Source organism: Phacochoerus africanus, chromosome 2 (genome assembly GCF_016906955.1).
Source record: "Phacochoerus africanus isolate WHEZ1 chromosome 2, ROS_Pafr_v1, whole genome shotgun sequence".
Taxonomy (NCBI): Eukaryota; Metazoa; Chordata; class Mammalia; order Artiodactyla; family Suidae; genus Phacochoerus; species Phacochoerus africanus.
In genome coordinates, this window is record NC_062545.1 from 106,308,447 (window position 1) to 106,334,638 (window position 26,192).

The 26,192-nt window shown below is 36.9% G+C and overlaps 1 protein-coding gene across 1 annotated transcript in view; it reads left to right on the top strand.

The window, feature by feature from the left end:
• The first annotated feature begins 203 nt into the window (after positions 1 to 203).
• Positions 204 to 26,192, top strand: part of RAB27B (RAB27B, member RAS oncogene family) — a 171,688-nt gene continuing 145,699 nt past the window's right edge. Inside the window, exons 1-2 of the mRNA XM_047765325.1 lie at positions 204 to 268; positions 401 to 474. The gene's annotated coding sequence lies outside the window, so the exon portion shown is untranslated. The remainder of the gene's footprint in view (positions 269 to 400; positions 475 to 26,192) is intronic.

The following is a 26,192-nucleotide window of genomic DNA, read 5'->3' on the forward strand; positions in this document are numbered from 1 at the left end:
TTTAATAATAAGCCCCAGTATCCTAATACTTAACAAGCTGATGTCCCTGAACACCCCAGGTAACACCTAGTAGATGAACCACAGGAAATAGGTAGGCTCTTCAGTTACCTTGTGTGCTAACCTGGGGCAGGCACTAGGACCGCCCAGACGCCAATAGGCAGCCAAGCTTCACTGCCTGTCAGAGGGATTGAGCCGCCTTTGCTGTTACACAAGAGAGCAGGCAGCAGCAGTAGCAACAGCATCCTTCCCCCTTCTGGTGGATCGGAAGGTATTTACTTGTTATTTATCATTCAGATTTTGTACACCGTCCGTGTGCCTTTAGTGTTCACTTAATCTAATGCTCTGGAACGCTGTCCAGCACTTGTTGGGTTACTATATTATTTTATGTTAATTTCCACAGCTGATGGAAGCAACAGTGCCATAAAGAAATGGGCTAGTATTTCCAGAGGCTGAAATCTGGAGGCATTTGGAGGTGTAAGTACATCGGTCACAGATTTCTAACGTACTGGCTGTGTTAGCTGTGTCTTCTGACCTTCTTGTTCCTTGTTGAAGGAGCCCATGTAAGATGCCATCTGCATATTTCATTCATGAATGAAAAGCACCAAGACCGTGACAGAAACCACTAATGATGGGCCTGAAACTCCACTTTGGAGTGGCTGTGGTTCCCTCTTCTAGCCTGTGGGTTTGCAAGAGGAGAAGCTGGATTTGCAACAGAGTTTTGGTGGGAGAGAGCTTTTGCTCAGGGCTGCAGGCTGCTTGCTTGCTCTCTGCTTTCTGTTTTCAAAGCTCAAAGATGCTCCTTTCTAATCATTGCTGTGGTGCAGTGTAGGAGTCTTTTTATGCTTCATTTATTTCTGATTCCAAATACTCTTATCATAAATGTGGGCTGCCAGAAAGCTGTTAAAACATTCTGTACCTCTCAGTGAAAAGCCATTGAAGAAAAATCTAGTTTGCTTTCTCTTGACTATACAATACTCAATACTACAATTGGAAGGTTACACACGGAAACATTAAAAAAAATAATAATCTAAGATTCCCTTTCCTGTTCAACAATAAATCTGGTTATATGTGATAAGGGAGTACTTTGCTATTAGAAAACCCAAATGAAGATGGCTCTATGGAGAAAATTGGACATTCTCTTTAAGTATTTCACAAATCAGTTGAAGTTGCTTTTTTAGGGCCTTGGTATCAATTTCATGCATTAAAAACTCTTTTAAAACTTTAAAGCTTTGTCAAATTGGCAGGTTAGATTATTACCCTAGAAATTACATCAAATTTAGGTATCTTATACCCAAATTTAATAGGAAAATATATTTATAAATGCATAAAGTGTTGAGTCATATTAATGGTCAATTCATAGAAAATTTAAGATAGAGAGTACCATTAAATTTATTTCAGGAAAGAAAATACTGAACTATGATTCAAAGTAATTTATCAATATTGAAAATGTGACTTCAATGACAATAATTTTTTAAATGTCTTAAAATACTTTCAGTGTTCAAAAATTAAGTACATTATATTTGCTATATTGGAATACCCTAAATGAGATTTTGAATTGTTTAAGTACCAAACTTTTGAAAGTATACCTATAGTTCTACAACTCTAATTTGTAGAAGAAGGAGGGATAGCAGATATGAGGGAGGAGGAAATTGAGTTTTACTTTATTGTTCCACACTGTATATTTTGAACATTCTGATTAAATATTTACTACATAAATATGCTACCCATATTTTAAAACAAAACAAAAATTACAAGTGCTTTAATTAATTTGCAACCTCCTTAACTACAAATGAATGTAAGTATGTGAAAATAACATGTGACTATTGGTATATATTTCTTAAGCAGGGAAAATCTTTTTGAAGGGAATGCCTTGCTTCTGGCAGAAGTTAGGGAATCAGATTGGGGTTAGTAATAGGCTTTCAATATTTTGTGATGTCCAAGTATTTTTTAAAATTACTTTTAGTTGGTATGAATGATAATGTACTATAAAATCCATGAACTTCGTGTGAATAAAGTATCTCCCTCTCTCTTTTAAAAACATTTTCTATATTCCAAATCTAGAAAAATGACTCAGTTCTTCCAATTAATACTTAGTTTGAAAGTTCTTACTCAACCTAGGATCTGCTGCCTTAAATTTTAGTTTTATGTCATACTCATTATACATGTCTTATAAACAAGATAACTTCATTATATGTTGACTTTAAAAAATGCACTGAATTCAGTGATGATGGGGGGAAAATCTTGGGGGAAAAAATCTTGAGAACATATATTTTATTCGGAATTTAATACTTTTCTCACAACACGAACCTTCTTCCTGAATTTGAGCCCTAAAAACTAAGTCCACCGGTTAGAGCTAATTGAAAACAGTGGGAACAGTGCTCAGCAGAAGTCTGGAATTGCTGGCAAACAAGTGGAACTTAAGCTGAAGCATAAAATGCAAAAGTGAAAACTAATTTGTTAAAGTGTGAAAGTAGTGATTATCCAGTGGTTCTTATCCTTGAGGATAATCTCCTTAGGCCTTGAAAAGTCTCCCTGCTTTGGAGATCCAGTTGAATATCAATTTATCTAGACTTACTGGCTAAGTAAGGTAGATATTGCTAAAAAATTAATTTTTAATACGTATTTTTATTTAAAGAGGTTTGGCAGAAAGAAAATCTGCTTGCCCCAATTTCGCCTGCAGTGGTGTGGATTCTCTTCCAAAGAACATAACATATTCCATATGAAAAGCGTCTTAGTAAGACATTTAAGAAAGAGATGGACAAAAATAGCTTTTACACGATTAAACCATCTAGAATAAGCTAGTGGAAAGGGAGAAAAGAAGCATCAGCAAAACTGGCTCTGGTGTTTCAGTTTACTTTTATTTTGGTTTTCTGATCACCTGTGCTTTGAGTAAGAAGAGTTATCTTCTAGTAGAAGGAAGCTACAGAAAAATGCAGCCAGGGGCCGACTTCCAATGGGAAGCGGGAAGCACTTTGTGTTTGTGGAAAGGGTAAAGAAATGTCAAATTGGGAGTTCCCATTGTGGCTCAGCAGGTTCAGGACCCAATGTAGTCTCCATGAGTATGTGGGTTGGATCCCTGGCCTCTCTCAGTGGGCTAATGATCCGGCATTGTCACAAGCTGCGGTGTAGGTCACCAATGTGGCTCGGATCCATTGTTGCTGTGGCTGTGGTGTAGGCTGGCAGCTGCAGCTCCCATTCGACCCCTAGCCTGGGAACTTCCATATGCCACAGGTGCAGCTGTGGAAAAAAAAAAAAAAAGAAAGAAATGTCAAAGAGTTCTTCATTTGCGCTGAATGGTGATTACAGTGCTAACATGAGTTTTTAAGAATCTATTGACCATATATATAAGCCACAATAAATAAGAATTACATGTAACTTGAGAATTTCTTTGAAATCTAATTATGATTTTCTCTTATTAAGTAAAAGACTTAAAGGGAAGGGAATGAGAGCATGTATTTTGTTGGAGTTTGGCGATATGGGGTAAGCAATTATCCATATGGTTTTGGGGAAGAATCTTTTCTTGAAAACAAAGACCTTGTTATCTCCAGAAATTGATTTTACATTTAAAGAAATATGTTTGTAGGTACAGCTGAAAGCTTTTAAACGTATGAGACTCAGCCTTTGTATATAAAAGACCCATTTAAAATATGAAATGTGTGCCATACATTATTGATAAGCTGATTTATCCAAAACATTCATTGTTCCTCCTGGTTCACACAGCTATAGCTGATGTAAACGTGGGACCTCGCTGGTATACTCTCAGTCCCTTACTCTGTGTCTTTTATTTAAGATGGAAGAAGTTAAAAACTTGAAGTTGGAGTTCCCATCATGGCTCAGCAGAAACGAATCTGACTAGCATCCATGAGGACGCAGGTTCAATCCCTGGCCTTGCTCAGTGGGTTAAGGATCATGCGTTGCTGTGAGCTATGGGGTTGGTCGCAAAAACAGCTTGGATCTGGTGTTGCTGTGGCTGTGGTATAGGCTGAGGCTACTGCTCTGATTTACCCCCTAGCCTGGGAACCTCCACATCCAGTGGGGACAGTCCTCAAAAGACAAAAAGAAAGAAAATAAAAACTTGAAGGAAACTGTTGACAAATATTAATCATAATTTCATAGGCGTTTAAGTTGCAAACAAGCTTTGCTATACTCCCAAATATAATGTAATAATTGTACTTTGTACTTTGGAATCAGTGTAAACTTTTACAGACACAATTTTTAGTATTTTCTAATTAGCTTTTTTAAATTGATATTTATTGACTACTCACTGAATGCTAGCTATGGATTTATAGCAGTAAACAATACATGTCCACCATTCATGTTCTCTGTCATCCCATCATTTCATGACAGTAAATAGACAACAAGCAAATATTATGAGCCCAATACATGGTTATTAAAATTCTTTTAAAATTATTGCTATAACTTCTTACAAATAACCCAGGATATATATCTTATAGGTATTAACTTGAAAATCAGAAGATAGTGCTATGATAAAGAATGACTTGGTTGTTTTTTCAGATGTAATTATCTGGAAATTTTCCTGAAAAAGTGACATATCATCAGGGATCCCAGTAAACAAGGCAGCCAAGTAGAGAGCAACATGTACCGTAATAGGAAGAGTACATGCTACTTGCAAACCTACTGCAATTTAAATCCATTCTGTGTCATTCTTAAACCTTGAAAGCTTGAGCATTCCACCCCATTGTTAAAATTTGAGTTTTGAGAAGAATGAGTTTTCTTTACAGAGTTTTGAGAAAAATGAAATAACACATTGAATATCCATGACAATATCCGGGGAAAATTTAATTTTGATTACAAAGTATCATTGCAACTTTATGAATTCACTCTTTTGAATAAACAATAAACAAGTAACAGAGTATTCTATCACTCCTGTGTCCCTTTCTTTAACTTCTTTTAGTGATTGTATATGACACAGTTGAGGGAGAAAAGATACCACCTCCATAGACAGCTGAAAGGGAGAGCATTGCTCCTGAATTTCTCAGAGAACAAGTCTCAGTGAGGAACTTTGTTAGATGCGGTCTCGGTAGATTTTTTTATTGTTTCCTCAGAAACCACCAGCATGGTGTTGGATCAGATTAATTAAAGTGCTGTTCCTCCAGGAAATGTCACACTGAGATGATCACATCCAAGGAGGTAGATATGTGTCCCCTGGCAGGGCTGTGCTTACTGGGCTTGGTCTATCAAACACAGCTTTTCCAGAAGTTCAGCAAGATGTATGTGGCACTTAAGTGTGCACAGCGCAGGATTCAGGCTCAAGTTGAAAAAGTGAGTTCATAACGAAGAGGGTAGTTCATTAATACTTCGAATGACTCACACCTAAACACTTCTGGAGTTTTGCCATCATGTCAATGTGCAGCCATAAAATATATACCTGTACACAACTATATGTATTACATATATATACATATATGGTGTTTGTATTTTTAATATATATGTAAATAATTTTAAGTGGAAAATTGCTATGGGTGACTTTTAAGTATTTCTCCCCTATTGCTTGTGATGATACAGCTAGTTATAGTGGCAAAATTGTTCAATAGTATTTTTCCCTAATCATTTCAAAGGAAAACATTAATCCTGGATATTGTGAGCTAGATGTTACTGAACTAACTTTATCAGACAGAATCCAAAATGAAAAGCTAATCTAAACTAAAAACACAAAAGAAAAGAAGTTGGCATTGAAAAGTGGCATCACTGGGGGGGATAAGGTCCCTCACTGGTCTAGGTTTGATTTGGCCAAGTTCCTGATCTTGTGCAAAAAGATGGAATCCTCCCAAGTGGCAACCAAACAAATGGACAAACTCAGACTAAAATCCGTTCTTGTGTGGGACCAAGAAAAACCAAAGAATGTGAAGAAAGCAGTGGAGAAGTTCAGGTCAGGAAGTGAAATTCAAGTTCACGAGACCTTGTGCTGGTCGTATTTAAATCTCTCTGGTGCTCTGTCACTCTCTATGTATGTGTCCTTGGAAATGTACCTTGATCTGTTTAGGGTCTTGGTTTCTTTATTACAATATATTGAATTTTAGTAATACATTAATACTATTAAACAAGGGACAAATGTAATACATAAATATCTCACAGGCAGATAACTACTAAATGAAAGTTGTAATAGCAATAATCAAAATAGGAAAATATATTTTAAAGCAGAAAGCATAATTAGAATTTAAAAGGATCATAAAATAATGATTAAATATACATTTCAGCAGTAAGATATATCCATCCTGAACCTGTAAGCACCCAATAACATAACCTAAATTAATATTAACAGAATATACAAACCAAGGAAAAATTGAAAAATCCACATAGTGAGAGATTTTACTAAAATTCTCTCAGAATTGGGTAAACCTTAATAAGAACTGAGAATTTGAACAATATAATTTACAGTTTCAATCTATTATATGTATATGAAAACCTGCAGTCAATAAGCAGATTTTCTTAAGCATACATAAGCATTCTTCTTATGCACAAAAATTTACTAACACAGAAAATGAAGCAAGTCTTGACAAGTGGCAAAAGTCAAATATAAAGTTAACATCATTAGTTATAATCATTTTTCTTTGTATCAGAAACTTCTGTAGTTCAAATTGACTATCATATAAAAGGTAATGCAATCCAGATTTGAAAACCTAGAAAGTAGTATCTAGACTTAAAAATAGTTATTAAATATCATTTGATCCCATTTAAAATCTTCATGCATCCATGAATCTCGCTGGGGTTATTTATAACAAGGCGTAATTTTCACTTTTTACACCAGGGTACTGTGTAAGGGTTTAGATGAACCAACCAGATTTTTGAACTGAAGGCCCTTGGAACTCCCATTCAACCACATCTGCATGATAACCAAATAAATAAATTATTGGTTTATAATAAATCCACAACTCTGATTCTGAGGCCAAATTTCTATTCACTTTGATAACTATGGGTAAATTTTCATGTTCAAGATTAACTCATAAGTAGATTTAAGATGGGCTGTATTGTAATGTCTTATATTTCTTAATACAAAAAATAATTCAATCACTGTAAAATCCGTATTGATGGAATCCCCAAATGATTAATTCACATCATGAATATTATAGGTGTAGTTTTGTCTATGTTGTTTTAATCATTAACTTGCCTTTCACATCTTTTATACACTATTTTTTAAAAACCTTAGAACATAGAACTTTGTATGACCCTTAACAGACTATTCTAATGTCCTGTTTTAGAAAAATTTAATCTCTTCTAATTGTCCATTTGTCAAAATTCAAGCTAAATCAAAATTCCATTTTTGATCAGCTTTGCTCTCAATCTGAAAAGGGCAAGGAGACTTTCTGTGTGAACATCACATATACTCTGTGATAAAGAATGACCTTACTTTATGCCTTGAAAGGAAAAAAAACTCTAGAGAAGATATAAGTCTTGTATCATTCTATGTGTATGTCAAAAGCTATATATCTGAAGAACAAATGGCTTAATTAAAGAGCAGATGCTCCTGGCGAAGGGATTATCTAAATGGTGCTTTTTCATTTTGAATGGATCCCTTTAGTTGTTACTGCGATCCAAAGACAGCATATTCTAAGTCCAAGTTCTTTTCAGAATGTTAAAGTTTCTTTCTTCTAATAATATTCTGCCTTCATTAACATGTTCAAACTCTTCAGTTTTAGAATAAAATGAAGTTTAGAGGGGACTTTTGAAATCATGGTCTACCACCTCCAGCTGAAAGATGACGATCCTGAAGTTCCAATGGTCAGGTTATGAGAAGCCACGTGTTATGAGCATTTTGTTCCTTAAAGTACAGTTTCAAAATATATAAAATTATAACTTTTAGGAAAATATAATAGGGACATGTAAAAAAATTTCTTTAATTCATTAATTAAAGAAGGGTATCAGTAAGATGTAATGACCAGTTTGAAAAGCATTTAAGAAATGGGATAATTGGCAATTTAAAAAAGAGGTGTTAGGGTAAGATTGCAGAGTTTCTTTTTTTTTTTTTTTAAGTTAATCTTTGGGATTATCTCTTTCATCAGATAAAAGTTATTTGCAATAAGCCTAAAAGTGAACAAGGAATTTCACTAAATCTTGGACCTTTAATCAATAGTAAACAATGAGATGAATTAAGTTCCTTTTCTTAGATAATCTTTGGGTGAGCTTTGTCCCCATATGTTATTGAAAGTACTTTCTGCACATATTTTTGCCTGATTTTTATGGGTCAGATCAGAGATTGATCAACTAAGTCTGTGTACCAAGTCCACCACCATCACCTTTTTGTAAGTGAAATATCATTGGAGCACAGCTTTGACCTGATTATTTCCAAAAGTGCATCAGGAGTGTTAATTCACCACTGAGGCCTTCTACAGTTTGTGTGGCAAATCCAGGGCCTTACAGTATTGAGTAACTTCTAATGCCACAAAATTTCCTCCTGTCTGGAAGTTTTCATAAGAAATCTTGAGTTAGACTTTTAAAAATTCTCTTTTAATACCTCGTCTATCTTAATGCTAGGAAACCAACCTTGAAACACAAGATTTCCATTAGATTTCACCTGAAATATTTATAGAATTAGGTGAACTCTTCTCTTTTAGAGCTCCCTCAAATTTGCTAAGGTCCCTAGCCTGCTGGACATAAACTTTTTACTAATTGGAGGCTGGAAATTTGGAAGCAGGGACTAGACCAACTTTCTAGAAAGGTTTTGTGGGCCTTTCCACATATCTTCAGTAATGATAAGCTACCATACTTAAGTAAGAATCTGTCTGAAATATGACACTCTAAACATAGCCTTTATTGCAACATTGATTTGTATAGTTATATCCTGGTAAATATGGGGATAGATTCCTACTGAGACTATGTAAAACTTTAAATTATTTTGTTATTTTTGTGTATATTTAATATTATAGTGTAATTTTTATTATGTTTTTATATTATTATTTTTATTGACATGGAAATGCCATGGAAAGTAAGGAGACTTAGTAAAAATATATAGTTCTAAATTCCCAGTGGGTCAATGAGGCTCAGATGCTATTTAAAACATTTAGTTTCAGTTTACAAAAGCATAATTTTCTAATGTTAGGATTAGAGGTAGCTTAAGAAGAAAGAAAGGGTTTCCTTATATATTTATTAAAAAATAGGAGTTCTCACCATGGTGTAGTGGGTTAAGGATCCAGCATTGCTGCAGCTGTTGGTGTAGGTTGCAGCTGTGGCTTGGTTTCAGTTCGTGGCCTGGGAGCTTCTTTTTGCCACAGGTGCAACAAAAAAAAGAAAAAAAAATGTTAAAATAATGCTAATCATATTCTAGACAAATAACTACAAGTGCATTTTCCTCACAAGCTCATTTAATTCTGGTGATTAATCCTTTCATGTAATGTTTCTGCTTCTGGACTACAAAGAGTCCAGAAAATCTGACTCATTTTACTGGTACAGCCTGAAAGTTGTTTAAACCATGTAAATTTAGAAACCTATCCCCAAGATTCTGTTCACTGAAGAGTACATGGTACTGTCCTTTACATGAGGCTCTGGGACTTACCACCTTTGTTGAAGATACCAACTCTAGCCTGGAGCTTAGAGCAGAGCCTTCATGCAGACATCAAGAAACAGAGAGCTATCTGATGGTGAGACTGATTCGGCTGTGGTTAATTTATGACAATAGCCAATGATATCAGAAGAGAGGAGAATACAGTTCTTTAATAGGCTCTCATAATGGTTTGACCAGTGTTTTCTCTAGAGTAAAATGTATTATGGAAGGCACTGAAGAATCTCCAAGGCCTTTCCAAAAAAGCATCTAATTTCTGAGACATTTATATTAATATCTTACCTATGCAAATTAGCCTAAGGAAGTCCGAGTCTCTCTTCTGATTTTACAGTTCTTCCCAGGCAGCTCTTATAACAGTATTGAACTAATTAGTAACTATGAAACTGCCAAACAAACCTAATTATTTCTAGAATTTTTTTTCACTTTTATAAAGAAAATAACAAATCTTCGTGACTATCAGGTGCTCTCTGAGAAATCACAAAAATAATTGTATGAGTGAATTTTAGGGGCTTTTAAAGGATGACCCCTAAACTGCTAAAGTCTAATTTTCAAATCATGTCTCTCTGGAAAATATAAAATAAACAAATGTAAACAATTTCACACAACTTAATTAATAAGGAAACCAGGTGTTATTATCGATTTGGAGAAAATGTGAGACATTATGTATATATAGGCAAATTAACAAAGATATGCTATTGTAAAATTATTGTCAGATTTTAAAACTGGCTAATATCCAACAGGCCATAAATCTTTGGGGTTATTTGCTCCACTGGGCAAAAATTATTTGCATATCTAATGGATAAAATTCTACAGATTGACAAGTAATTTTGTTAAGTCTGGGAGCTTTCATTAATAACAAAAAAAGTAGTGCATTTCTGTAGACCTGTGCTGTGCAATAAGATAGCCACTAACTCTTTAAATATGGCTATTAAAATTTAAACTCAAATTAATTAAAATTAAACATAATAAAATATTTAGTTCTTTAGCTGCTCTGTCCACTTTTCACATGCTCTAGGGCTATACTGGCTTGGTGGCTACCACACTGGGCAGTATTCTGTCTTCACAGAAATTTCTCTGGGACAACACTGTGCCTATATAGACAATCCTTAGGTGGCCATTGACCCTGTGTGATATTAAAAGTATATGTGCCCTACCTTTTTGCCTTCTTTCCAAATTTCAGAGAATTTTTCTGACAATTTTAACTTTGAGAGAATTTAAAACCATCTAAAAGTAAAACTCACTAGTCAATGACTTCTACTTGAATAGACTTTACACATTTCATGACCATGCCAAAACAGAATAATTATATAATACATGATATATTTTGGTAGCAGTATAAAATGACTTTAGAGCAATGTCCACCTTTAAAAAAATATAATACAACCAAAATATGTATCATTCGAATTATTCAAGGTGACTCAATCAACACTCTTATGAAACCATATAGGTTGGAATGTTCTAAATAGTTCTGGTAAAAAAGAGTAGGGCCAAAATGGAAAAAATGTGGGTCAGGACAACCATAGCATCTAAGGAAATCTTTGTCTTTTGCTTCACATAGAATTTTATTTTTCTGCACCCAGTTATGATAAAATGGAATACATATTGCCATAAAAGTAACTTCTACGTTAAATAGAACCTTGGTTTTAAAGTAACGCTCAATAGTACAGAAGGAAAAAAACATTATCAAACTAGGATGCTATTTAAAAATTGTGAGAATAGTAGAATGCTGCTTTATCTTGGATTCCTCATTAACAAAATGAAGTATCATTTCCCTGATTTTCATTATTGTTGGTAAATTTCATCATTTATTAAACAAATAGCTATTAGGTGCCTGTTATACAAATAAGATAGAAACAGTGGCTGCCCATTCAGACACTGGCCATTCCTAGATGGTAAGGAAGGCAGAAAATAAATAACTAATTAATTACAAATGTTGTAAGTTTTATGAAGAAGTATTATGAGAACATATGAAGAACACTCTTTCCTAGTCTGTTGGGATAGGAGCTGAGCATGTATTTGAAGGGATGCAGCCAATAAAGCCATCTTTTAGAAAGTGATGTGTAAATTAGGTTCTGGAGGATAAGTATGGATTTTCTAGGTAAAGGAGAATTGTGGAGGGTGGGAATTTCATAAAGGAAACACCACGTAGAAGGCCCCTGACAAAGAAGTTAATGTGAGCATATGAGTTTTCAATTGAATGAAATTTTAATGACTTGAATTTTTTTCTAATGTTATTTCACTTTTTTTTGGCCAAAAGAGAGAGCGCGGGTTGCTACAGATTATATTCTTATATCAAATTGCCATCAAACAAATATATAAGTAGACAAAATCCTTGTAACCTACCTCTCACTCAGAACTGCCAAAAAGGTTTGCCCTCTGTGGAAGAAAGAATAGAGTCGTCACCTTGACCTTCCACTAAGGCCCAAAATAGAAGAGGTCGACTTTTAATCATACCAGTTCACCGCTAACTCTCTGGACTGTCTTATGCAAACAAAGTTTCTTTCTCATAAATAAAAGTGAAGCCCTGGCTGGGGTTATTGACTTAAGGCATGACTGCAGGTGTTTCAATAATCAGAGGTATACTCCTGTATACACAATTGAGATAGAAAATACTATCATCACCCTCAAATTCCCTGATATCTGGTCCATCGGTCTTGGTCTTAGGCTGCCTCTGATATGCTCTTTGTAACTATAAATTTATTTGCCTCATCAGGAATATATATAAATGGAATCATACAATATGTATTCTTTTGTGTATGGCTTCTTTCACTGAGTATAATATTTTGGAGATTCACCTATGTCCTTGCATGTATAAGTAGTTCAATATTTTTTTAAAAAAATTCTGAGTTGTATTCCATCTTATGAATATACTACAATTTGTTTATCCATTTACCTATTGAGGGACATTCAGGTTGCTTTTGTTTTTCGGCTACTGTGAATAAAATTGGTATGAACTTTGATTTTCAAGTTTTTGTGTAGAAATGTGTTTGTATTTCTCCTGGTGAGCCTCTAGGTGTGGAACTGCTGAGCTATATGATAACTATACATTTAGCTATGCGTTTGTTGTTTTACTTTCCTACCAGAAATGTATAAGAGTTCTAATTTCTCCATATCTTTACCAGCACTTGGTATTCTTAAAGTTTTTAAGTTAACCTTTCTAGTGGGTGTGTAGTGTAATTTTTAAAAAATTCTTTGTTTATTAATTAATTTGCTTTTGTTTTTTGCTTTTTAGGGTCCCACCTGCAGCATATGGAAGTTCCCAGGCTAGAGGTCGAATCGGAGCTGTAGCTGTCTGCTTACACCACAGCCACAGCAACATGGGATCTGAGCCGAGTCTTTGACTAAACTGCAGCTCACGCAACACTGAATTCTTAACCCACTGAGCAGGGCCAGGGATCAAACCCACGTCCTCATGGATACTAATTGGGTTCCTTACCCCTGTGCCACAACAGGAACTCTTCTTTAATTTTAATTTGCATTTCAAATTAGTCTCTCATATACTAATGGTGTTGAGCATTTTACTCGAGCTCCTTAGGCATTTGTTTATTTTCTTTTGAGAAGTATCTTTTCAAATTTTTGCCCACTTTTGTGTTCAGTTGCTTGTAATGGAGTTATAAGAGTTTTCTGTATTTTCTGGATACAGATCTTTTGTATGTTTTTTCATTCTATGGTTTTTTAAAAAAAGACTTTTATTTTTTAGAGCAGTTTTAGATTCCACCGAAATTGAGAAGGTACAGAATTGCCATATACCCCTCCCCCACACATGCATAGCCTCTGTTATTATCAACAGACCCTACCAAAGTTGTACATATGTTATAATTGATGAACCTATCTTGACATATGGGAGTCTCTCAAAGTCCATAGTTTGCCTTAGGGTTCACTTCTGATGTCCATTGTTATAGCATCATGCAGAGTATTTTCACTGTCTTAAAAATCCTCTATGCTCTGCCTATTCATTCATGCCTCCCCAACTCTTGGTAACCACTGATCTTTTTATTATCTGTATAGTTTTGCCTTTTCCAGAATGTGATATAGTTGGAGTCATACAGCATGTAGCCTTTTCAGATTGACTTCTTTTACTTAGTAATATGCATGTCTTCTCATTACTTGGTTACTTCTTTTTTTTTTTTTTTTTTGCTTTTTAGGGCCACATCTGCGGCATATGGAGGTTCCCAGGCTAGAGGTCCAATCAGAGCTACAGCTGCTGGCCTATTCCACAGCCACAGTAACATCAAATCTGAGCCTCATCTGTGACCTACACCACAGCACCACAGCTCAAGGCAATGCCAGATCCTTAACCCACTGAGCGAGGCCAGGGATCGAACCTGTGTCCTCACGGATGCTAGTCAGATTCATTTCCGAGGAGCCATGATGGGAAGTCCTGTTTCTTTCTTTTCTTTTTTTTTTTTAATAAGAGGTTTTAGTTTTTTTTTTTTATTACTCAAATGAATTTATCACATCTGTAGTTGTGCAATGATCATAACAATCTGATTTCACAGGATTTCCATCCCACAGCCCAAGCACATCCCCCCACCCCCAAAACTGTCTCCTCTGGAGACCATAAGTTTTTCAATGTCTGTGAGTTAGCATCTGTTCTACAAAGTTCAGTCTGTCCTTTTTTCAGATTCCACATGTCAGTAAAAGCATTTGATGTTGGTGTCTCATTGTATGGCTGACTTCACCTAGCGTGATAGTTTCTAGGTCCATCCATGTTGCAAAAAATGCCGGTATTTCGTTCTTTTTAATGGCTGAGTGATATTCCATTGTGTGTATGTACCACATCTTCTTGATCCTCTCCTCTGTCGATGGACATTTAGGTTATTTCCATGTTTTGGCTATTGTAAATAGTGCTACAATGAACATTGGAGTACGTGTGTCTTTGCAAGTGGTGGTTTTCTCTGGGTAGATGCCCAGGAGTGGGATTGCTGGATCAAATGGTAGTTCTATGTTTAGTTTTTCTGAGGAATCTCCATACTGCTTTCCACAGTGGTTGCACCAGTTTACAATCCCACCAACAGTGTACTAGGGTTCCTTTTTCTCCACACCCTCTCCAAATGGAGCTATATCAAAACTAAAACCTCTAAAACAATAAGAGGTTTTAGTTTTGATATAGCTCCATTTGTCCTTTTTGGTCTTTCACGGTTCTCACATGGTCTTGGTGGCAATACCATATGACTAGAAGAAGAATTCATCCCATGTTCAATATTATTAAAGTTCAGTTACTTGATTGACTCTACATAAGACAGTAGTATTGAGGATCTTCATTATAAAAGTGATTTTGTCTCATACATTTATTAACCAGTCCTCTGGATAATGAGATGATTCGTAGGTACTGAACTCCTAGCTCTGTGGATATCTTAACAGAATTACAGAGCCTCAGGGTCGGGAAAGAAATGATAAGATATTCTTTCCATCCATTGGATAAACATTTTAGCAATCACATCATTTTTCTTATGCACATTTCCAGAACCTATTCTCATTACAGGCAGCAATAGAGTGTAATTCATCTGGATGTTAGAGCAGGAATAGAAGTAAGAAACTTCTCTCCAATTTTGCATTTGTAAGATGCCTGCCTGAGTTTCCACAACTTAGCAGTGGAACTTTTCTATTCAGTGTATCACTTCTTTCCAATAGAATCATGCCTTGGGAGTGGCTAAAGTGGTCCTCTGGGCAGAATGAGAGCTTTCTAATCAGGCAGAGCTAGGCATGTAGGCTGAGCTAGCAAAGTGCACAAGTCACTGAAACATCCTGAGCCACAGTTTCCTCATCTGTAAAATGTAAAGATTAGGATATATACACTAAAATATAGTCATCTCTCACTAGATGGTGTTTTTTTAACTGATTAGTGATATAAATAATGAAATCAAGACAAATTTTATTTCTGGTGCATTTTTATTAGAAGAGAAAGAGCTGATAAATTCAACAAGATAAAATGTCAAGATTAAAAACTTGGTCTTTATTTTCAGTAAATCCTACTTGGGTTTTGAGTCACTAATCTAAGAATGGTCTACTTTCACAAGAAGCATGCTCTCTTAGAAGGGATAGATACTAAATAATGTCCTTGGAATACAAAACCAAAGAACCAAGTGGTATCACAATGATTTCCAAAGGTAAGACAAAATTAAATATTATTAAGGGAGACCGTGTCTTCCAATGGGACCTTTAAAATTTTTGAATAAGTAATAAACTTCCCTGATTCAAAACCCAAACAATAAGGCTACACCATGAAACTGCACCTTCATCTTTCTCCCCACCTATCAAGTTCCCCACACCTCTGTTCTCTAAGATAATCAGTTTTATTTTTCTACCTACTCTCTTTTTTTGTGCCAGTATAGACAAATATGAATATAAAGTTTTTCCCCCCTTCAGTTATATGAAAATTTGTATACTACATACACTGTTGTACATGTAGCTTTTAAAAAAATGTATGTATGGAAGTTAGCATATCACCCTACAGCATGGTCATGCTAACTCTGACATAGCATCCCAATCTTACTGCATGTGCTGCTGAAGCAAAAACTCTGCAAGCCCTTTACTAAATAAAAAAGTGACCTACCTCTCAGCCTTGATGGCCTGGTTCTCCTCTTGGGTAGAGGCAGAAGGTGGCAGTAGGTAAGAACTCAAGGCCCCTGTCATTTTTGAAGACATATTTAGAGTTTAACTACTTATGAAGACAAGCTCTGGGAATTCTGACATTCTCCTTCTGGCAAAATCTGTCTTGGGTTGGTTTTAGCCTGAAGGCTTATACTACAAACAAAAGTCTGCTTCAGCATAAAAGTTAATGTGGCTTTTCATTAAAGAGTGAATGTTTTCAGGTGTAAAACTTGAAAGAGAAAAGGAGTGTAATGCAGTCTTATCTCCTAATTAGAGCAAATGACTGGGAGGAAATCTTTCTAAGGTAGTAGCTTGTAGAGGTGACTTAATTGTCATCCTGGAGGAAGCTGTAAGCTTCATGGAACACTGTCTCCCAAGAAGGTACATGAGGGGCCTTTCTCTGAGTCATAATGGTGGGTGCAGCATGGTGTTGGAGACACTGTCACAACTGTAGTTTATTTTGTAGCTAAAATTTCTGGATTCAGTTCTGTCTTCTTGAGTTTATAATATTTAAAGCTTTAAAAAAAAACCAAAAAAAAAACAACTATACAGGGAGTTCCCGTCGTGGCGCAGTGGTTAACGAATCCGACTAGGAACCATGAGGTTGTGGGTTCGATCCCTGCCCTTGCTCAGTGGGTTAAGGATCCGGCGTTGCTGTGAGCTGTGGTGTAGGTTGTAGATGCGGCTCGGATCCCGCGTTGCTGTGGCTCTGGTGTAGCCTGGAGGCTACAGCTCCGATTCGACCCCTAGCCTTGGAACCTCCATATGCCGCAGGAGCAGCCCTAGAAATGGCAAAAAGACAAAAAATAAAAATAAAAATAGAAAAACTATACAATTACTTTATCTTTTAATAATGGAAGGCAGGAAAAAGTTAGTGTCAACTATACAAATATGAAAAAGTTTAAGGTTGCTTAAGTCACTCATTATTTACCAAGAATTCATTTACATATCATATATCACTTATATGTGAAATCTAAAACAGTGATACAAATGAACTTATTTACAAAACAGAAATAGACTCAGAGACATAGAAAACAAACATGGTTGCCAAAGGAAAAGATGAGGAGGGATAAATTAGGAGTTTGAGATTAAGAGATACACACTGCTATATATAAAATAGATAGCAAGGACCTACTGTACAGCACAAGGAACTATATTCAGTATTTCATAATAACCAATAAGAGCAAAAGACTGAAAAATAGATAATATATATGTATATATAACTGAATCACTTTGCTGTACACCTGAAATAAACACGTCAGCAATACTTCAATAAAAATAATAATGATTTTAAAACTTCCTTTGCTATTTCTATAATAGATTTACCTTAATTTCTGTGTTTTACTTCTGCTAGTAATCAAGTCTATTTGCATTTACCGAGCACAAAGCATGTCATTAAAATAATAGATGGCCTGGGAGTTCCCATTTTGACTCAGCAGTAACCAGCCTATCTAGTATCCATGAGAACTTGGGTTTGATCCCTGGCCCCGCTCAGTGGGTTATGGATCCGGCATTGCCATGAGCTGCAATGTAAGTCGCAGATGTGGCTGGGATCTGGCTGTGGTGTAAGCTGGCAGCTGCAGTTCTGATTTGACCCCTCACCTGGGAAATTTCCATATGTGGCAGGTGCGGCCATAAAACAAAACAAAACAAAACAAAACATCTAAATAAATAAATAAATAAAAGAAGCGATGCCCTGAAGACAGCTGAGTGGTAGGTGTAAACCAGTCTGGCATCCACAGTTTCTGGGTTTCTAGATTGTGAGAGAGAACACAGCCAGGCCACAAGGAGTGCCTGCTGACTTAAATATTAAGACCAAGGCTCTCAGCTGTATAACATTCTGGTTTCCTTGTGGATAGTGGCCATATTCCAGGACACTGATCATAGGTCTCATCTCCTCAATAATGTGCAATAAAACCTTGTAAATTTTGCATCTCTGTCAACTCATACTCTGGGGACAACTTTTGACAATAATCAGACCCCATCCTTCTTTTGGACATCTGCAGGGGCTGGCTGTCCTCAAAGTTGTGTCTTTCAATTTGGGGACAGGATTGTTAGCAACCGAGACAGAAACAGAGGGAATAATCTTCCTTCCTGGTCTTGTCTCATCTCAGGCATGCAAGGACATCAAACTTATTGTCTATGCCAAGTATGGCACATCTGGCCCTTAATTCTGTATGAACAGGTGGAATATCATTCAAGTAGAGTGCTATTTAACTTTTATCTGCTGTCATTTTCACCATTTTACATCCTCTTAGCATAACTGAATTATGAGTTTTTTTAGTAGAGGTATTCCATTATTCATTCAGTACCTATGGAATGCCTACTCCGTAGCAGATCCTCTTCAAGGGGGCGGTGATGAATCCTCATTATGTTGGAGCTCTGGATGGATCATGGACTAGATATACAAATGCATCTATCATTTGATAAATGGGGATGATTAAAGAAGAGCAAGGGCTGAGACAGTGTGTGTGGCTATTTAAATTGGATGGGAAAGGAGGTAAACTCTGACGACATGGTCCTCAAGCAGAAATAACCTGCTTGAATGAGGGAACCACACAGATAACAGATGCAGGCAAGAGCACCTACAACAGTGGAACAGCAAATGGTAAATGCCCTGGGCTTTCCCTGGAAGGGTGCTTGTCATGCTCAAGGAAGAGCAAGGAGGTAAATATGGATAGAAAAAAGTGGAAGAGAGTAGAGTAATAGGAGATGAGATCAGATGCACAAGGAGGGGGCTGAATGGATAGCATGAGTGATCTATATGGCGAATGAGCTGAGGAGCTATTGGGGGAGGTGGAGCAAAGAGACAGGAGCAAGTGACTTTATCACTGTGAGGGCAAAGGAGCAAGGGTAGAAGGAGGGAGAGCATTTCCAAGTCAGTCACCCTTCTCCAGACAAGAGATAATAATGGCTACACCCAGTGGCTAGAGCAGTGATTCTGACATTTGATATCCTGTCAACAGCTCTTGAGAGAATTCAAGCCAAGCAGTGTGCCTGATTTTGTGCTCTTAATCACTGCTCGGCTTCTCTTAAAATAAAACAGCAAATGAGTGTTATGTTAGTAAAATAGATTGACTCCATTCATTTGAAGGTTTTTGAATCATGGCTACATCTCTTAGGCCACTGTCATTGGAGCCCTTCCTTACAGGAATATTAGCAGATAGGGATTTTTAATATGCCTTTTACTTTTCCTAACGTGGTTCAGGACAAAGATTTTAGTTATTTATTTTTATTCCAGAATGTGATAAAGAAAATTTTAAGATAAGGTAAAAGCTACTTTTTTCCTTTAGGATTTGAACTATGTATGTATGTATGTATGTGTAACTAAATCTCTTTGCTGTACACCAGAAACTAACACAACACTATAAATCAACTGTTCTTCAATAAAATAAATTTTAAATAAATTTTAAAAAGATTTGAGCTAAATTAAAATTAATAACACTAGAATTGTGAGGCTCAGATAATCACCCATGATGGCTTTGTCTTTTTTTTTTTTTTTTTTTTTGCTTTAGGGCCGCACCCACAGCATATGGAAGTTCCCAGGCTAGGGCTTGAATCAGAGCTACAGCTGCCGCCCTATGCCACAGCCATGCAACGAGGGATTTGAGCCATGTCTGTGACCTACATGACAGCTCACGGCAACGCTGGATTCTTAACCCACTGAGTGAGGCCAGTGATCATACCCTCATCCTCATGGATCTTAGTCGGATTTGTTAACTGCTGAGCCACAAAGGGAACTCCCAAATTTTTCTTTTTATAGGAGGATGCAGAGAGCTATCAGGACCAATGTCATCCAAGGAAACATCATACTTTAGGGGAAGTTATTGGAAGCATTCATTCAGTCAGTCAATTTACAAATAATTTTTAAGCTACAGCAATGAGTTGGCCACTGTGCTGGCCAAGATAGATGCATAAGATAGATATTACAGTTTGGTTGGTGAAATAGCACATGATCTAGAGTTAAATAGAAGAGTGATGCACAGAGCACAGGAGACATACGTGTAGGATGCTGTGGGAATATAGGAAAGGAGGGTTCTCATTGCAGGCAAGAGAGGAGTGTCAGAAGACGTTGATGCAGGAGATGAAACTAGAAGGAGGTTGCTAGGTGGTCAGAGAAGTCCATTGGCTAGGTTTTGAACTTGTCTGAGAAGAATGAAATTAGTAGGTGCTCATCCTAAAAATGGTAGTCCCCAACCAGGGAAAAACTTGAATAAAGATGATGCCAGTGTTATTAGACGGAAAGAATATCCTTTGTCTAGGTCCCAGGTCTGAGGTAAGACTCGTAATTGCCAATTGGCTGAGATACAAACAAGGAGGTTGGCTTTGGTTTCTGGATGGCAAGGATATTATTAAATACAGCTGCTACTGGGAGGATCCATGGTAAGATCTGAGCCCTCAGTGATGTTAATAATTTTTAAAGACCTGTTTTGAAGTATTTCCACATGGGCCATAACTTTGACCTGTGAAAATATTCCTAAAATTTTGCAAGGAGGCTTAAAAATCAATTTGAACTTCTTTTGCATAGATCAAAGCAACTTGTAGATATAGGAATCTTAAATTTAATGCTTTTTATGAGGTTAACACTCTTCAGTTTTAAAGGCCTTCAAGCTTGCAATTAAGACAGAGGGAACTGGAATTAATCAGACCTGAATGTAAACCTTGTCTTGATCTCCTACCTGCTATCCTTATTTACATCTTTTATAGTTTTTAAAAAATTTTACTGGAGTATAGTTGATTTACAATGTTGTGTTAGTTTCAAGTGTACAGCAAGGTGAATCAGTTATACATCTACTTATATCCATTCTTTTTCAGATTCTTTTCCCACATGGGTTATTACAGAATCTCCTTATTTGCTTGAATTAGTCTTTGTTTTGTCATCTGAAAAACTGGGAGCATAATAGTACCTTTCATCATAGGTGGAAGTGAAACTGTTATATGTAAAACACTTAGCAAAATGGTTGGCACAGATTAAGTGCTGAATGCATAATAGTTATTATTAGACTCAATCTCCAATTTGCTTTTTGTACACTTGCATTTCCACAATGGTTTTGCTTCCAGTAACTTATTCTGAATTGTATAACATAAACCAAGCTTTATCAAAGAATCTGGCTTGAAGGATGTGGGGGAAAAAGCCTCCTAATAACAAAGAGAAACAGTACAGAGATGTAATGTTTACCTTTAAGGAAAGTAAAATCAGTCTCTTACGGCAGCTGCCTACTTTTCAGATCTCTGTGTAGCGGAGAAATGAGCATCTGCTTCAGATTATCTTGTAACATTCCACTGGGACCGGCCAAGACAGAATTTTCATGTTTGGCTTTGGTGTTCCCCAACCTACTCTCCATTTAGTGGCTCCTCCCTCCCTGCAATTTTAAATCTTCTCTTGCCTCAAGCTACTCCTGAATGGCTTCTGTGTTTACTTGTAACAGGAGACCATATCCTGCAGCACCTTTTCTCTCCTCTCATGATGATCAAAATCTGCCCACCCAATGTCTCACTTGCTCTTTGTATTATCTTCTAAACAAATACAGATGAATATATTAGTGATTGTTAATGTCTATGGGTTACTTCTTCCAGGTGATGAGGTTAAAACTAACAAAAACCTTTTAATACAAAGATTTTGGTTTTAGTCTTGAATATAGATTTAAAAAAATAAAATAATGATGCCATGCAAGTGACCATGGTGGGGAATTCAGTCCAAAGAATGTGGGAGGATTTTTAAAACCTAAATAATGGTTATTGGCATTTTGGGGGTTGTGTGTGTGTGCTCATTCAAATTCTCTTTTTGTTTCCTATCCCCTGCCTACCATATAATTATGATACTCCAAAATAGGCATGGATTTCAGAGCCAATGTTACTTATTAGATTGTGAAATGAGAATTTCCAGCTCGAGTATTTTGTTTCTCTTCATTAAGATGTTCTCAGTGGTTGAGCCTATCCTATTTACAGTTAGGATGTTGTATTACATCCACAAAAATCATCTGAGTTCTCACAAGGATTAACATATTTCTTGTGAGGATCATTCTGAAGGGTAAGCCTTTGGGAAGCCTTTTCTAGAGAAAAGCCAGAATGACAAGGGTGGGAATTCAATGAGCTGGAATCTCCCAGAACTTCACAGTAGCTCTTGCTTCTGACCCTTAAGACGTGTGGGGCTTCATTGTGCAACAGGTCACAAGTAATTTCTTGTAAGCAAAATGCAAAAGTTTCTTAATGAAATGCCTAAATGTAAGAGGATTGAAGGCTGTCTCTAAAACTGTGTGATTCTCTTGGGTGTGACAGTGTTCTCGGGTGACTGTGGAGTGAGAATGCTGAACCCTAACCACTTGTAGGCCCCCAATACTTATTCCTTTGGAGAAAGAATTTGGCAAAGCAACTGAGGCCGGTGAGGCAAATAAGTGTTTATTAAAAGAGAAGACAGAGAAGATAGGTGTGGAGAAAGCACAGGCAGGCTCCAGGGTTGGGGGGTGGGCAGAGAGATACAGACAGACAGACAGACAGACAGACAGAAAGAGCAAGAGAGGAAGAGAGCATATGCTTTGGAGGTAGTTTAAATCCCTTGTCCTTCGAGGCTTCTCTGGCCAGTCATCTGGCTTCATCTGGTTGAGTCCACGTTTGGCCTGTCTCAGGGCCCTCCCCTGAGCTCATGCATCTTTTAGCCAGGATGGATTCTAGCCCAAGGATCTCTGGGAAATTGACAGGATGGACTATGATCTGGCCCCCACTCCCTTTTCTGACCCATGAAGAATCTTTCTGTGCATGTGTAGTTCAGGAGGTCTCCTCAACCTCAAGAATGAGAGATACATGGTCTCTTTTATCCAAGCAGGGTGTAGCTCCCCCTTGCTCCTGCCGTACATAGTCTGTATTTATTTATTTTTAATTTTTAGGGCCATGCCTGCGGCATATGGAAGTTTTCTGGACTAGAGGTCAAATCAGAGCTACAACTGCCAGCCTGCACCACAGTCACAGCAACACTGGATCTGAGCCACAAGTGCAATCTATGCTGCACCTTGCAGCAATGCCGATCCTTAACCCAATGAGCAAGGCCAGGGATTGAACTTGTATCCTCATGGATACTAGTCAGGTTCTTAACCAGCCGAACCACAATCTTTACCTTGAAGTATCTGTGCACAGGGGACAGATTCTAGTTGCTCAGCCTGGGACCCATCTGTCTACTGCCTCAAGGAGAAGGAGCTATAGTCACAAACATTGTGTGTATGGCTTAAAGCAGACATCTCTAAACTCAAGCATGCTTCAGAGTCCTTTGGAGGGACTGGTAATGTTCAAATTCCTGGGCTCTGCATCTGGAATTCTGATGTTGTAGGTCTGGGCTGGGATACAAATGTGCATCTTTAATGAGCAACCCAGGTGGCAGAGATAACATTTTCACAAAGAGTCACTGGACTTCAGAGAAGGCAGCTGGTCTCAAACAGGTCTTAGGACTGATTCCCTTCCAGCCTGTATGCTTTGTCCTGGCTTCCAGTCTAAGACTTGCTGGTGTGTTCTCAGTCACAAGCGGTTTAACTCACAGACCCTAATTTCTCATGACAGGTGCCAACAGCTGCCAGTTTCTAACGTGAGTCACCCTCCTCCTCAATTGCACCAGCAGCGATTGTAGAGAACTTCTCTAAATTATATGTCCTTGTCACCTCCAAATAACAGCACAGAAAATGGAAAAAACAATTTCTTTTCATTTCTAAAAAAGAGTGTAGATATATGAAAAAAAGATGCTAAATGGATGGGATAAGAGAGTCCCCAAAGCTAAAATTATTAGTGATTTATCTAGTATGAAGAGAGGTGATAGGGAGGGAAAACTTTTCTAAGTATTCATAGCATTCCCCAACAGTTCTACAAACAATATTAGACTATTTTTGTTTTTTGTCTGCAAACTGTTAACAGTGTTAGCTATGTTTATTATAAATTAATACTTCTTATGCTTTTTGCTTTAGGCTTTTAAAAATATCTACTATCTTAAAATACCTACTGACAAGCTTTTTTAAATGCCAGCTCTTATTGAATCCCTAATCATTGATTGAGATTTTTGCATCAGTTAGTGTCATGCTTTCAACAACATCGTGCCTGAGCTAAAAAGGTAGATGAGTCATGCTTCATCTGTATACAATGGAAGTTACATCTTTCTTTTCTAGCCTTCTTTCTAGTATGTCCTCGTCCATTCACACATATAAGAGAAATATTTCTTTCAACTTTCTAACCATGAAATTTATCATCTCTTTCAGAATCTAATGATTCAATTCTGGAATAAGACAGATATTCTATTTACAGCCTAATATGTGAAGGATATAACTATCTCTTTTAAAAAATTGAAGTATAGTTTCTGTGCAATATTTTATGTTATGGGTGTATAATATAGTGATGCACAATTTTAAAGGTTATATTCCCTTTAAATTTATTGTAAAATATTGCCCACATCCCCTGTGTTGTACAATATATCCTTGTAGGTTATTTTGTACCCAATACTTTGTATCTCTTACTCTCCTACCCCTATATTGCCTCTCCACCTTCCCTCTCCCCACTGTTAACCATGAGTTTGTTTTTTATATCCGAGTGGGCAGTTTGTTCTTTATATCTGAGTGGGCTTTTTTGTTACATTCACTGGTATGTTGTATTTTTTAGATTCTACACATAACTGATATCATCCAGTATTTGTCTTTCTCTAATTTCGCCTAGCATAATGCCCTTTAAGTCCATCCATGTTGCTGCAAATGGCAAAATTTCATTCTTTTTTTATGGCTGAGTAGTATTCCATACTGAGTGTGTGTGTGTCTGTGTGTGTGTGTGTGGTGAGTGTGTTTGCTGAGCCATGACGGGAACTCCTCCATTGTATATTCTTAAAGATGGTAACTCTTAAAGCTCTAGGAGTCTTTAATTGTTTCACTTGTCTGTATAGAAAAGTGAAGGAAAATATTACACATTTTACTTGAATTATTAATGTTTACCATTTTTAAATTGCGCTGAACCATTATATAGAAATTGGACCTTCCTCCTCCCCCCTTTTTTTTAGTTGTCACTGATAAAACACCTGTTTATGGTCAGGTGATATAGTTAATACTAAAGAAAAAAAGATGAATACAACTTTGAAAGCAGTCTGGAGTTAACAGTCTAGTTGAAGAGAGAGAGGAAGGACATAGTAAAAGCTCTAGAAGATAATAAGTACTGTAGAAGCATATACTGAGTGCCTTGGAGGTGTTCATAATTCATGATGTTTCATTGAGTATCAGACTCTGTCTAGTTGTTGAGGATACAGAGTACAGTCACTGAATTTGAGAAATTGACATTGTATAGAAGGTTAGTGATTAATTTGATTGATAGAGGATTGCAGAGGATATTATGAAAGCAAAGAACCTGGGAGGCGGTGGGGGACAAGGTACAGTTTTCTAGGAGAGATATAACAGGAAAGAGTCTTAGATGATGGGTGGGAGTCAGCCAGACAAAAGACACCGGGCCAAAGGCAACAGGTTACAGAGCAGGTTGAAGCAGGAGTACAAGCATATATTATTTCTGGAGAATTGAGTGCTAAACATAGGCTGACAGGATTTATGAGTGGAGGGTCAGTCTACATAGGGACCCTTGGTTAGCTGAAGAAACAGGACTTTATCCCGTCCTGGGGAGACACTGAAAGTTAAGAGGGCAATGAAGCGGTTAATTTTATACTCTGGCAGTTGTATAGCTGATGAGTTTAAGAACGAAGATCTTATAAGCTCGGGCACTGAATTGGTAGTGCTTGTGAGACGTGACTCTTAAGTAGAGCAGCCCAGTAGCAGAGGAAGAGGGTGGTAGCAGAGAACTATAGATGTCAAATCACTAACACTTCGTGGCTAATGGATAGGAGAAGTAATAATAAAGGAAAAACATCAAGAATGACTACATGGATAACTAGATGGATGGTGATGTCACTGATTTAGAATCTGAGAGGAGAAATATACATGAAGAGGAAGATGACCAATTTGGTTTGGGGCATGTTGGGTGCGAAATGCCTGTGTCACTCTTGGAGGAACCATCGCAGGTAATTATTTGAACGTGGAAGGAAGTCTGGACAGGAGATATAGATGTGGGGCTCCCAAGA